A 10,758-nucleotide genomic window follows, 5' to 3' on the forward strand; every position below is an offset into this window, starting at 1 on the left:
GCTCTATATGGAGACTCAACCCCAGTCCTGTTCTTTTTTAAAAAATATTTTTAGTTGTAGGCGGACACAATATTTTTATTTATTTATTTTTTATGCGGTGCTGAGGATCAAACCCAGTGCCTCATACATACTAGGTGAGCGCTATACCATTGAGCTATAATCCCAGTCCCAGCCCTGTTCTTTACAAGACATTTGGCTTCCTGCCTTCTCATTATCTTATGGGCTCCTCTCCTCAGGGCACTTCCCTCTACCTGTGGCTTCTCCAGCAGCAGTCTTTACTAGAGGGAAATGCCTCTCTAGTTTCTGTCTTCCTGAGTGGAGTGTCAGGGCCATAAGGCTGTTCAGGCCCCTGATTTAGTCCTCTAGCTTCCTCTGCACAGGACAGGATTCTCACTCTCCCAGTGAACATGCTTCTGCCTGACTTCCCCTTGCCTGGCTCCTCAGCCCTGCATATCCTGCTCCCATATATCATTTTTTTTTTCTTGATAGCTGTTGCTTTTTCACCAGCAATCTTCATTATTATCTGCACTAACAGAAAAGCTGGCTTCTGTCTACAGTTCCCAGCCAGACCAATGCCAGACTGCCATTTTGTAGGCTGTTGTGTTGGTGGATACTCTCTCTCTGCCCCTTCACTGCATTGCTGCACACTAGATAGCATTCAGCAGGCTACAGAGCAACAGCAGCCAACTGTTGGCCACTGGGGAGACTAAGGCCAATTTCACTAATATACTGCCAAAGACCACTGTCCCCAAGGCCATCACCATACAAGTGCCATACCAGCCAGCCAGGAAGAGTTGGAAAGGGTGTTGCTATTCATTTAAAAATAAAAGCCATTTCCTAAGAGAAATGCCAGCTGTCTTGTGAAAGATCAACACTATATTTCTGGATTTTCATGGGTAAATTTCTAGAAAAAAAAGCCCAGACTCTGAATAATAAAGGTGACCTTCATCATATCCTCATGCCCAAATGAACTCTGACTGATCATTTTGAATTTTCAGGTAAAGTTCCTATATATTAAAAAGACACACAGTTGTTCACTGTTGTCTGACACCAAGCTACTCCACAGATGCCAGCAGCTGTCAGAAAGATCCTCTCACTTCCTTCATTTCACAGGGAGGCCTGAACCACAGAGAGGTGAGGTTGCTTCCCAAGGTGACCCACAGTGTGTGTGTGTGTGTGTGTGTGTGTTTCTTTATCTCCTCCTCTTCCTCCTCCTCCTCCTCCTCCTCCTCTTCTTCTTCTCTTCTTCCTCCTCCTCCTCCTCCTCCTCCTTCTTCTTCTGTCTTTTCTTTTTTGGAACTGGGGATCAAGCTCAGGGCTTCACCAATGCAAAGCAAGTGCTTTGCCCCTGAGCTATATCCCAGCCCTTGTGTTTCTCTCTCTCTCTCTCTCTCTCTCTCTCTCTCTCTCTCTCTCCTCTTCCTCTATCTTATAGGGACAAAGTGAGAAAGCAGCCATCTACAAGCAAAGAAGAATGCCCCCAACTAGGAACCTACAGGCACCTTGACCTTAGACTTCTATCCCTGATAATTATGAAAAAATAAATGTCCATTATTTGAGCTGCCCAGTCTATGGTATTTTGTTATGGCAACCTGAGCTAAGATAGGAGCCTACCTGCCGCATGGTCCCAGCTCCTCCCAGCCTGAAGTACGCTGAATAATGCCTCTTTGCTCTAAAGATGGCCATCCCCTAATCCCTGGAATCTGTGAATGCCAGTTTATATGGCAAAGGGGAATTTTAAAAAAATAATCATTTTTTTACTGAAAATTTCCTTGCTCCTTTCAATTAGTTGATTTCTATTTCCATCTTCTCTCTTTTGTCCTGAGAAAATAATCGTTTTTAGGGCTGGGAATGTGGCTCAGGCAGTAGCGCGCTCCTCTGGCACGAGTGCGGCCCGGGTTCGATCCTCAGCACCACATACCAACAAAGATGTTGTGTCCACAGAACTAAGAAATAAATATTAAAAATTCTCCCTCTCTTTCTCTCTCTCTCTCTCTCTCTCTCTCTCTCTCTCTCTCTCTCTGTCTCTCCTCTCTCACTCTCTCTTAAAAAAAAAAAGAAAATAATCGTTTTTAATAACTTATTTTAATAATTATCAGCTGGGTGTGGTGGTGCATGCCTGTAAACCCAGCAGCTACTTAGTGAGGCCCTGTTTCTAAATAAAATATAAAATAGGGCTAGGGATGGGGCTCAGTGGTTGAGTACTCCAGAGTTTAATCCCCAGTACTCCCCTAAAAAACAAACTCTTTTGAATAAATTGTGGTTTTTTTGGTATTCTTTTTCCCCCACAATTTTATTATAGTTGTACGTATTGATAAGATTTAATGTTACAAATTTGTATATGCACACAATATAACAATGTAATTTGGCTAATATCATTCCTCAACATTTCTGCCCTTCCTCCCTACCTTCCACCCCTTGGTCCCTTTCCTCTACTGATCTCCCTTTCATTTTTAGGAGATCCACCTTTCTTTTCCTTTTTCCCTTCTAGCTTCTGCATATGAGAGAAAACACACCACCCTTAACCATCTGAGTTTGACTTATTTCACTTAACATGATGGTCCCCAAAGAATTAAAGGCATATTACCACAGTGATACATGTATACTCATGTTTATAGCTGCATAATTCACAAAAACTATGGAGCCACTTTAGGTGTCTGTCAATGGGTAAATGGATAAAGGAAATATGATATATATATATATATATACACACACATATATATGTATACACACATATATAATGGAGTATTTTTAAGGTTTTTTTAAAGATGGACACAATATCTTTATTTATTTCATTTATTTTTATGTGGTGCTGAGGATCGAACCCAGTGCCTCACATGTGCAAGGCAAGTGCTTCACCACTGAGCTATAATCCCAGCTCCACAATGGAGTTTTTAAAAAATATATTTTAAATAATTAGTTTTTAGTTTTAGGTGGACATGATGTCTTTATTTTATTTCTATGTGGTGCTGAGGATCGAACCCAGTGCCTCCTGCATGCTAGGCAAACACTCTGCCACTGAGCCACATACACAGCCCCCCTACAAATGAGTTTTATTCAGCTAGAAAGAAAAATGAAATTACGGCATTTGCAGGAAAACGGATGGAACTAGAGACCACCATGTTAGGAGAAAGGGAATTTGCAGATGTATTTAAATTAAGGATCCTGAGATTATCTTGGATTATCTGAGTGGGCTCATTATAATCTCAAGAGCCCTTGAAAGAGAAAGAGGGAGGTGGAGGGATGTACTCAGAGAAAGAGATTTAGAGGGAATAGGCTGTTGGCTTTGAAGAAGGAGGAAGGGGGGTGGGGAGGCAAAAACCCCAGAAAGCAGGCAGTTTTTAGAAGCTGAGAAATGCAAGGAAATGGATATTCCCCTGCAGCCTTCAGAAAGAATCAGCCCTGCCAACACCTTGGGTTCACACTTCTAACCTTCAGGGTGGAAGAGAATAAATGTGGGTTAGGGTTGTTTTAAACCACTAAGTTTGTGGTAATTAGTTACAGCAACCATAGGAAACTGATACCCATCCCCCATGTTCATCTTGCTCTCTGACACTTGCCTTCTCTCTTGAGAATGTGTTGACTCCTATCTCCTCCCTGACACCAGTCTCTCTCCCAACTAGTTCAGGGAGCTACTGGTTAGCCAGCCTGTGGTTCAAGGGCATGTGACCATAGTCACTTATGAGGCAGGCACCCAGAGGCAAGGGATATTTGGCTTCCTGGCCCTATCTGTGGCAGCTCAGGGTGTTGATGGCATTGTTGGTTGTGGGACAGACAGTTGGGGACAGAAGTGAGCAGGCTAGCCTGTGGATGGAGCTAGGTTCTATCTTCCTCAGAGAACTATAGATTCAGGAAAAACATAAAAATAAAACAAAACGCACCTGAAGGCACTGGAGAGCTACCCAGGGCGGGCAGATTCTGACAGGAAATCAACACCTGTGAGCTTGGAAGAGCCTTTTCTGGAATTCCTGTTTTCCTATCTTCTGGGAGCCTCACTCTGCACCTGAAACGCTGCCTAAAGCTCCCAGGGAAACCTACAGTCTTTCTGGTGCTTACAGAACAAAAGAACCATGTTCAAGATAATCCCAACTGCTGCAAAGTGAGCTGAAAGTGAGGGGGAATCCTTCAGTAGTAAGAGGCAGAAAGGAGACTCAGATTTCCTTTCTTTTTTTGTTGTTGTTATTAAAATGTACTTTATTTTCTATGGAATCAAGTACTAGCTACCAGTTTCAGCAAGATTTTTGTTGTGCCTTCCAAATGTCAGCACAGCTAGAGCAATGCCTTAAAATAACCAAATAATAAGCTAGGTCCCAGTGGTTATGTCCACATCTAGGGTCGGGTGATCAGGAATTCTTATTTGATTGCTTTAGCTTTTAGTTCTTGGTTATATCTCCAAATGCGAAAGAGCTGAGAGGCTCCTGCTGCCCCCATGAAGAAATTAATGGTAAACAGACTCCAATATTTTGGTATAATTACAAGTGAGAATCTTGACCAAATAAACCCTGTGGCCATTAAAACAGCAGATTGAGCTGTGCTGAGTTTTTCTGCAGGTCTAGCCATATCAGCCAATCCAGCACACACCAACCACCATTTCATAATTGGAGCCCAGAAGAAAACTGTTCTAGGGCCTGCCGGGTGGTTGTACAGCGGCCGCAGCTTCTCCAGCAGCATCAGCTCCACCTTGTCCAGGAGCCGGTGGTAGCTGGCCGGCTGGCCGCGGGCGCCCGCGACTGCCATCTCGGTCCCTAGGCGATCGCGGGCAGTGGGGCCGGAGCGCCGCCGTGTCCTCGTCCCCGGCTGGCGGCGGAGGTGAAGCTCCTCACGTTCCCTGCGACAGAGCTTCGCAGCCGCCTCTGCCCAGGACGCCCTTCCCGAGGCTCTGCCCGCCCGGCGAACCTCTCAGGGCCCGCGCCCAGCGCAGGCGAAGGGGCGGGGACCAAACTCAGATTTTCTGTATAAGCACTGTCAAGTCTCTCTCTGGCTGACCCTGAGCCATGCATGCATGAGAACTGCAGGGTGGGATTTGAGGAAGTCTGCTTTTTGTAGTATACCTTGCCTCTCCCTGACAAATGAACACCTATCATGAGTCAGGCTTGGTGCTGGGACATCAGGGAGTTTTAGTCTGGGTTTCTTTTTTTATTTTTTACCTGTAGTTGGACACAATGACTTTATTTTATTTCTATGTGGTGCTGAGGATCCAACCCAGTGCCTCACCGCACTAGACGAGCTCTCTACCACTGAGCCACAACCTCAGCCCTAGTCTTGGAAATAGTCTAGTCTTGGAAATAGTTCATTGGAAATAGTCTCCCAGCATCCCTGACTGTCTTGGGCAGTGAGATCTCAGAGAGCAGGAGTGAAGGAAAAGGTCCACGAAACCAGAAGGTTGTATGTGGGGAAGGAAAAAGGGAAAAATGTATCCAGGAGCTCCCATATCCCATTGTTCAAAGGCTTACCCCACAGGGCCTTTCCTACACCTCATTTCTGGGTAGGTACAAAGAGCAGCAAGCAACTGAGTCCTGTGTCATTCATGTGAGTGTTCCTTCCCTTCTGGAAAAGCTTTAGACTGATGTTAAGTGGAACTTAATGGGCAGTTCTGGTGGGCACTCAGAAGATCAGAAGGCTCATACAACTGTGGATAGTAAAGAAAGACAGGGCTCAATAGGTTTCTAAGGAAAAGGAGTACTCTATTGGTAATTGGACTAGAGGGCCTTCGTGTTACATCTGGTTAATACATTTTCTACATTTTGCCCTTGTTTTGAGACTTTCTTTGACGATTTTTTGAAAATATTTTTAGTTGTAGATGGACACAATACCTTTATTTATTTATTTTTATGTGGTGCTGAGGATCAAACCCAGTGCCTCGTAAGTGCCTAGCAAGTGCTCCACCACTAAGACACAACCCCAGCCCCTTTGAGGTTGATTTTAAAAGTGATGGATTTATTAATCTGGTGGAAGAAATTTCTAGACAGCATAGTATTCAGATGGTGGCATGGGTATTGCTGGAAGTTTTTAGCCAAGTTTATTGTGATATTGTAACAGTGGTCCATTTTATGTTTTAAATACAACCCTTGCTGCTCTGTCACTGCAACTTATTCTTAAAATTGATGTGTTTCTTTCTTTCTCTCTCTCTCTCTCTCTCTCTCTCTCTCTGCTCCTCCCTAATATCTCCCTTCCCTAATCTCAGGGGAAACAAAATCACTTTCCTCCGCAACCTAGGCAGAGTTATCTGTCCTTGAGTACAGATAACTTTTTTCCACCTTATGAAAAAGTAATCCAGATTTTGGAGATGGTACCAGAAGATCTCAGAAATGACTGTCTCCCAAATTAACAAGGAAATTACAACTCCAAGAGAGAACATGTGGAATGTAGTCTTTGAATCACCTCTTTAAAAGTCCCCTGTTCCTGCTGAGGGGCAGAATCAGAGCCTGTGGGAGAGTCCCCTGCTTTTCTCCTTTGCTAGCAAAGCAATAATTTCTTTTTCCTTTTTCTCAAAACCATATCCTTGTTATTAGATTGGCATTGAGGACAAGGACTGAGCTTATGGCAACAATATTCAGGAACAGAAAGCCTGAGTAGAAAGATTTGAAAAGATTTGACTTGAAATGTGGGAGTAAAACTGGGGCTAAGGAAGTTGCAGTTGCTAAAGACACTAATGCCATGAAATAAATGCTAAAGAATTTGCTAAAGATAGTAAGAAAGACTTGTTGAGGGCACCTCAGGAATTGGCAAGACCACATCCATTTCAGGCTCAAAGGAGAAAAAGTAAAATTCCCTTTGTTAAGAGACTCATGGGGTACCCTACTTGCACAAGAGGGCCTAGGAAGTTTAGGAAGTTGTTTCACCATGCTCAGGCACTGCTGCAGCCGTGGTACCTTTAGGCTTTACTACTCTGGAGATGTAAATTGCTTTTGATTTTTAAAGGAGCTCATAATTCGAGTTTGTCTTGAGTCTTAGAGGAGACTTTGGACTTGAGCTTTTGGGCAATCCTGAACTGTTGAGACTATGGGAGTCTTGGAAATGAACTAAATGTATTTTGCATTGTGAGATGAGCATGAGCTTTTGAGAGCCAGAGGAGGAATGTTATGGTTTATAATGAGGTGTCCTCCAAAAGCCCATGTGTGAGACAATGCATGAGAGTTTAGAGGAGAAATGATTGGGTTATGAGAGTCTTAACCCAATTAGTGAATTGATCCCCTGATGGGATTAACTGAGTAGTAACTGAAGATGGGTAGGGTGTGGTTGGAGGTGGGGGATTTCTGGGGAGTATGCCTTTAGGGAATATATTTTGTATCTGGAGAGTGGGGTCTCTCTCTCCACCTCTCCCTCTCCCTCCTCCTCTCTCTTCTTTCTGATCATTATGTGAGCTGCTTCTCTCTGCGACACTTTTCTTCCATGATTTTCTGCCTCACCTCAAGATCCTAGGAATGGAGCCTGCTGTCTATGGACTAAGACCTCTTAACCTGTGAGACCCTCAATAAACTTTTCCTCCTAAAATTGTTCTTGCCTAGTCTTTTAGTCACAGATGCAAAAAATCAACTGAAGAGTGCATTATAATTATAGATAATAATATAATCCATGGTGACATATTTGCACATGCATATAACAAAGTTTGGTCAAGTTTGTTCTCCAGGACCTCCCTTTCCTTCCTCACCTTCCTTCCTTTGGTCCCCTTCCTCTATTCTACTGGTCTCCTGAGAAGTTTTACTTGTTGGGTGGCTTTGGCACATGCCTTCGTCTTCTGAACATTGCTTTCTTGTCTACAACAAGGAGACAAGCAGCACTTTTTCTGGTTGTTGTAGAACAATCAGGATCTAGAGTAAAGGGTCCATAGCTGTTTCAGCTCAAGCCCTGCCTGCCTGACTGCACTGGCTGAACATGAAAGCCCTATATAGGGTCTACCACTTATGCAACCTGAAGTGAGGCCACCTTTTGTGTTTCACTGGCCCCACCCTAATCCTCATCCAAGATCCAAATTCTAGTAGCTTCTCTGGTGGTCCTCCATCTGACCAGTTTTTAACATGTCCAGTTCCTAGGTCACCCTCTCAAAGGCAAAACATTGAAAGTTGACAAAATACATTGACATTTATTATCATATTGGGTGTAATAGGCTTCTTTCAGTGGAGGCCAGACAAAGAATTTTACCTCCTTTTTGTAGATCAGGCAACTGAGGCTCAGATGTGCTGAGTGGTTTAAGGCCATAAAGCCCACAGGTGGCTGAGCTTAGGCTTGACTCTAGCCCTTCACCCTGTCCTGTCTCCTTGTCCCCCAGCACTGTCCCTCAGAATTACTGTCTGCCTGTATCACCCACAGTGACCAGGTAAAAACTCCTGAGCTCAGGGTTTCTAGGCAGACATAGGTGTCCTTCCTCCCACCCTGGTGGACCTAAACCAGTGCCAGATATCATTCAACAAACAAAAAAGGCTTATAAGACTGAAATAAATGTCCTCATTTTGAATCTCAGAGTCTTTTCAGATAACATCATCTTGTGTGGCCCCAAGAGTCTCCTGTTCGCTCCTGCAGACTGGTACAGAACAAGCCCAGGTAATTGCCTCTTCTGCGTAAAGACCAATTTGTCCAGGGAAATGAGCACAGTTGATATAATCAATTAAAACCCTGAAAGTAGTGCAGAATATACAGGAAATGGAAAGAAATTGAAGCCCTCTGCCCCACCTCACCTTCCCAAATGCTTGCATCCTGCATGACCAGATGATAATTTCTTTTCTCTTTGAGTCTTGATCCAATTTGTCTAAAAGAGGCCCAACCCATCTAGTCCAGGTCACTCATCCTGGTCCTAACAGAGACTTACAGGCAAGGACTTTTCTTGAAAAGGAGCTTCAAGGAATGTGAACTACTCCTATGCTCTGCCCTGTGCCAGGTATGGGGTCATATCAGAGGAGGCAGGTGCTAAGCTACAGACATACCAGAACTGTCTTCACAACTGGGTTATTAGATGAAGAGTGAGTGCTTGTGAGAAGTTGAAGGCCAGATTCCAACAAGAGCACAATTGTGAAGCCATGCCATTACTAAAGCCACCAGGGTCTGGGCTAGATCTTCAGTCCCTTTCTGGCCTTTGGGTCCCCCATTTTTGAGCCCTATGCTCTTTCAGGCTGTGTCTCTGGCTCCTGCAATAGGGGAAGGCTTGGGTGGTTAATGCCCACTGGTGTCGATCTGCTCACTGGCTTGCCGTTTTGTCTTTCTTACCTGTTGCATGTAGCTGTGACACAGTCGCCCTGGGGTCTCTGTCTGCTGGAAGCCCACAGGCTATGGGGAGGCAGGTGCATATACAGTGCTATAGGAAGTGAGGCCTCAGACTGTCACAGTTGAAAAGGCTCAGTGCCTCTCTGCACACCTACCTTTAAGTGGCCTGTAAAGTGGAGAGGATGAGACAATAACAATGGCAGAGACAGAAAAGACAAGAAGGAAGACACAGCTCTCCCTCTTTTTTAACCCTGATTACTCCAGCTAGGATGCCTTTCTTATTGTTCTCAAGTATCTTGCTCATCTTTCAGAAGAGAAACAACAAATACCCACATAGGCAGAAATACCATCTGGGATTTAGGGCTCTAAGTCTGGTTTCAGGAGAACCCATCACAGAAGCCTGGGGAATTGTTAGAGATTCCCTTGGGGTCACAAAGTGACCTGGAGAAGCCTTGACTACACTCTTGGCAAGCAATGGCATTGAATGGTTAACAAGTTTGTCTAGGGGACAGGTGGCATTACTGCTTCAGGAAAGACTGGGCTCTTGAATCAACCTGGGAGTGGAATTTTTCATCTAGGAAGTCAAGGTTTCTAGATACAATATATCTCCTTGACACTTGAACTCATTGAGGACATATAGCACTTTGGATTCCTGATTGGGGTCTCAGAGAGTATGTTCTGCCACCCAGCTGCTCCCAGATATTGAGGTTTTGAAGTCCATGCTGCCCAAAGAACTGAGGTGGTAGAGGACTGGGGAGAACAATTTGCTTTATTTCACTCCCATTTGACCTTGGCTGTGATCTGGCTCCAGTGAGGCTTATCCTTGAAGGAGTGTGTGGCAGACAGACCACATGGAAGGCATCTGTAGCCCTTCTATACTTAGAAGGCACTTCTGCCTGCTGATAGGAACAGTTCCTCTCAATGACCAAGACCTTTAGACTCCAAGAAAAGGAAGGAACAGAGTTTCTTCTTGTGTTCCAATGCCCACAGATTAGAAGTGGCTGAGTCCAGATTCAGTGGGACAAACACAGTGATTGATTAGCAATGTCTGCCAGATCAGCAGAAAGGAGGGGTGATGTCATGTATTTAAGTGTCTTGCCATCCTAGTCAGGAGGATTCACAGAAATGTGCAGGTCATGTTAAGGATAGAAGTGGGGGATGGTGCATGTTTTGGTTAAAAATCTCAGTAGATTTCCCTGGTCAAGTCACATTGGTCCCTGTGTTTCAATCGATGTTCATTTTGTGGTGGTGGCAAGTGGGTAACAGGTATTTGCTGGTATTGCTGTTGCTTCCAAAAGTTCCAACTGGGTGAAATGGCTTTGAGCCTCAGTGCCTCTATAACATCAGGCAAGATATCTGGTGTTTTCTTGCAGGAAAGAAAATGAGGTTACCACAATAAGATACCTCTCACTGTATCCTGATATGACCTCTATCTTCTACAGCCATCAAGGTTGAGAATATTTCTCAGAATTGAAAGCAAATCAATATTCTTTGAGAAAAACCATTGTTTTCTCTGACTGAAAGCTTTTCAATGTCTGCCAGCACTGGTTTTTAGCCTGG

At 44.2% G+C, this 10,758-nt stretch overlaps 1 pseudogene; it reads right to left on the bottom strand.

The window, feature by feature from the left end:
* Positions 1-4,222: 4,222 nt before the first annotated feature.
* Positions 4,223-4,737, bottom strand: LOC113193156 (mitochondrial pyruvate carrier 2 pseudogene; annotated as a pseudogene).
* Positions 4,738-10,758: the final 6,021 nt, after the last annotated feature.

Source organism: Urocitellus parryii, chromosome X (genome assembly GCF_045843805.1).
Source record: "Urocitellus parryii isolate mUroPar1 chromosome X, mUroPar1.hap1, whole genome shotgun sequence".
In the NCBI taxonomy this organism is placed as follows: domain Eukaryota; kingdom Metazoa; phylum Chordata; class Mammalia; order Rodentia; family Sciuridae; genus Urocitellus; species Urocitellus parryii.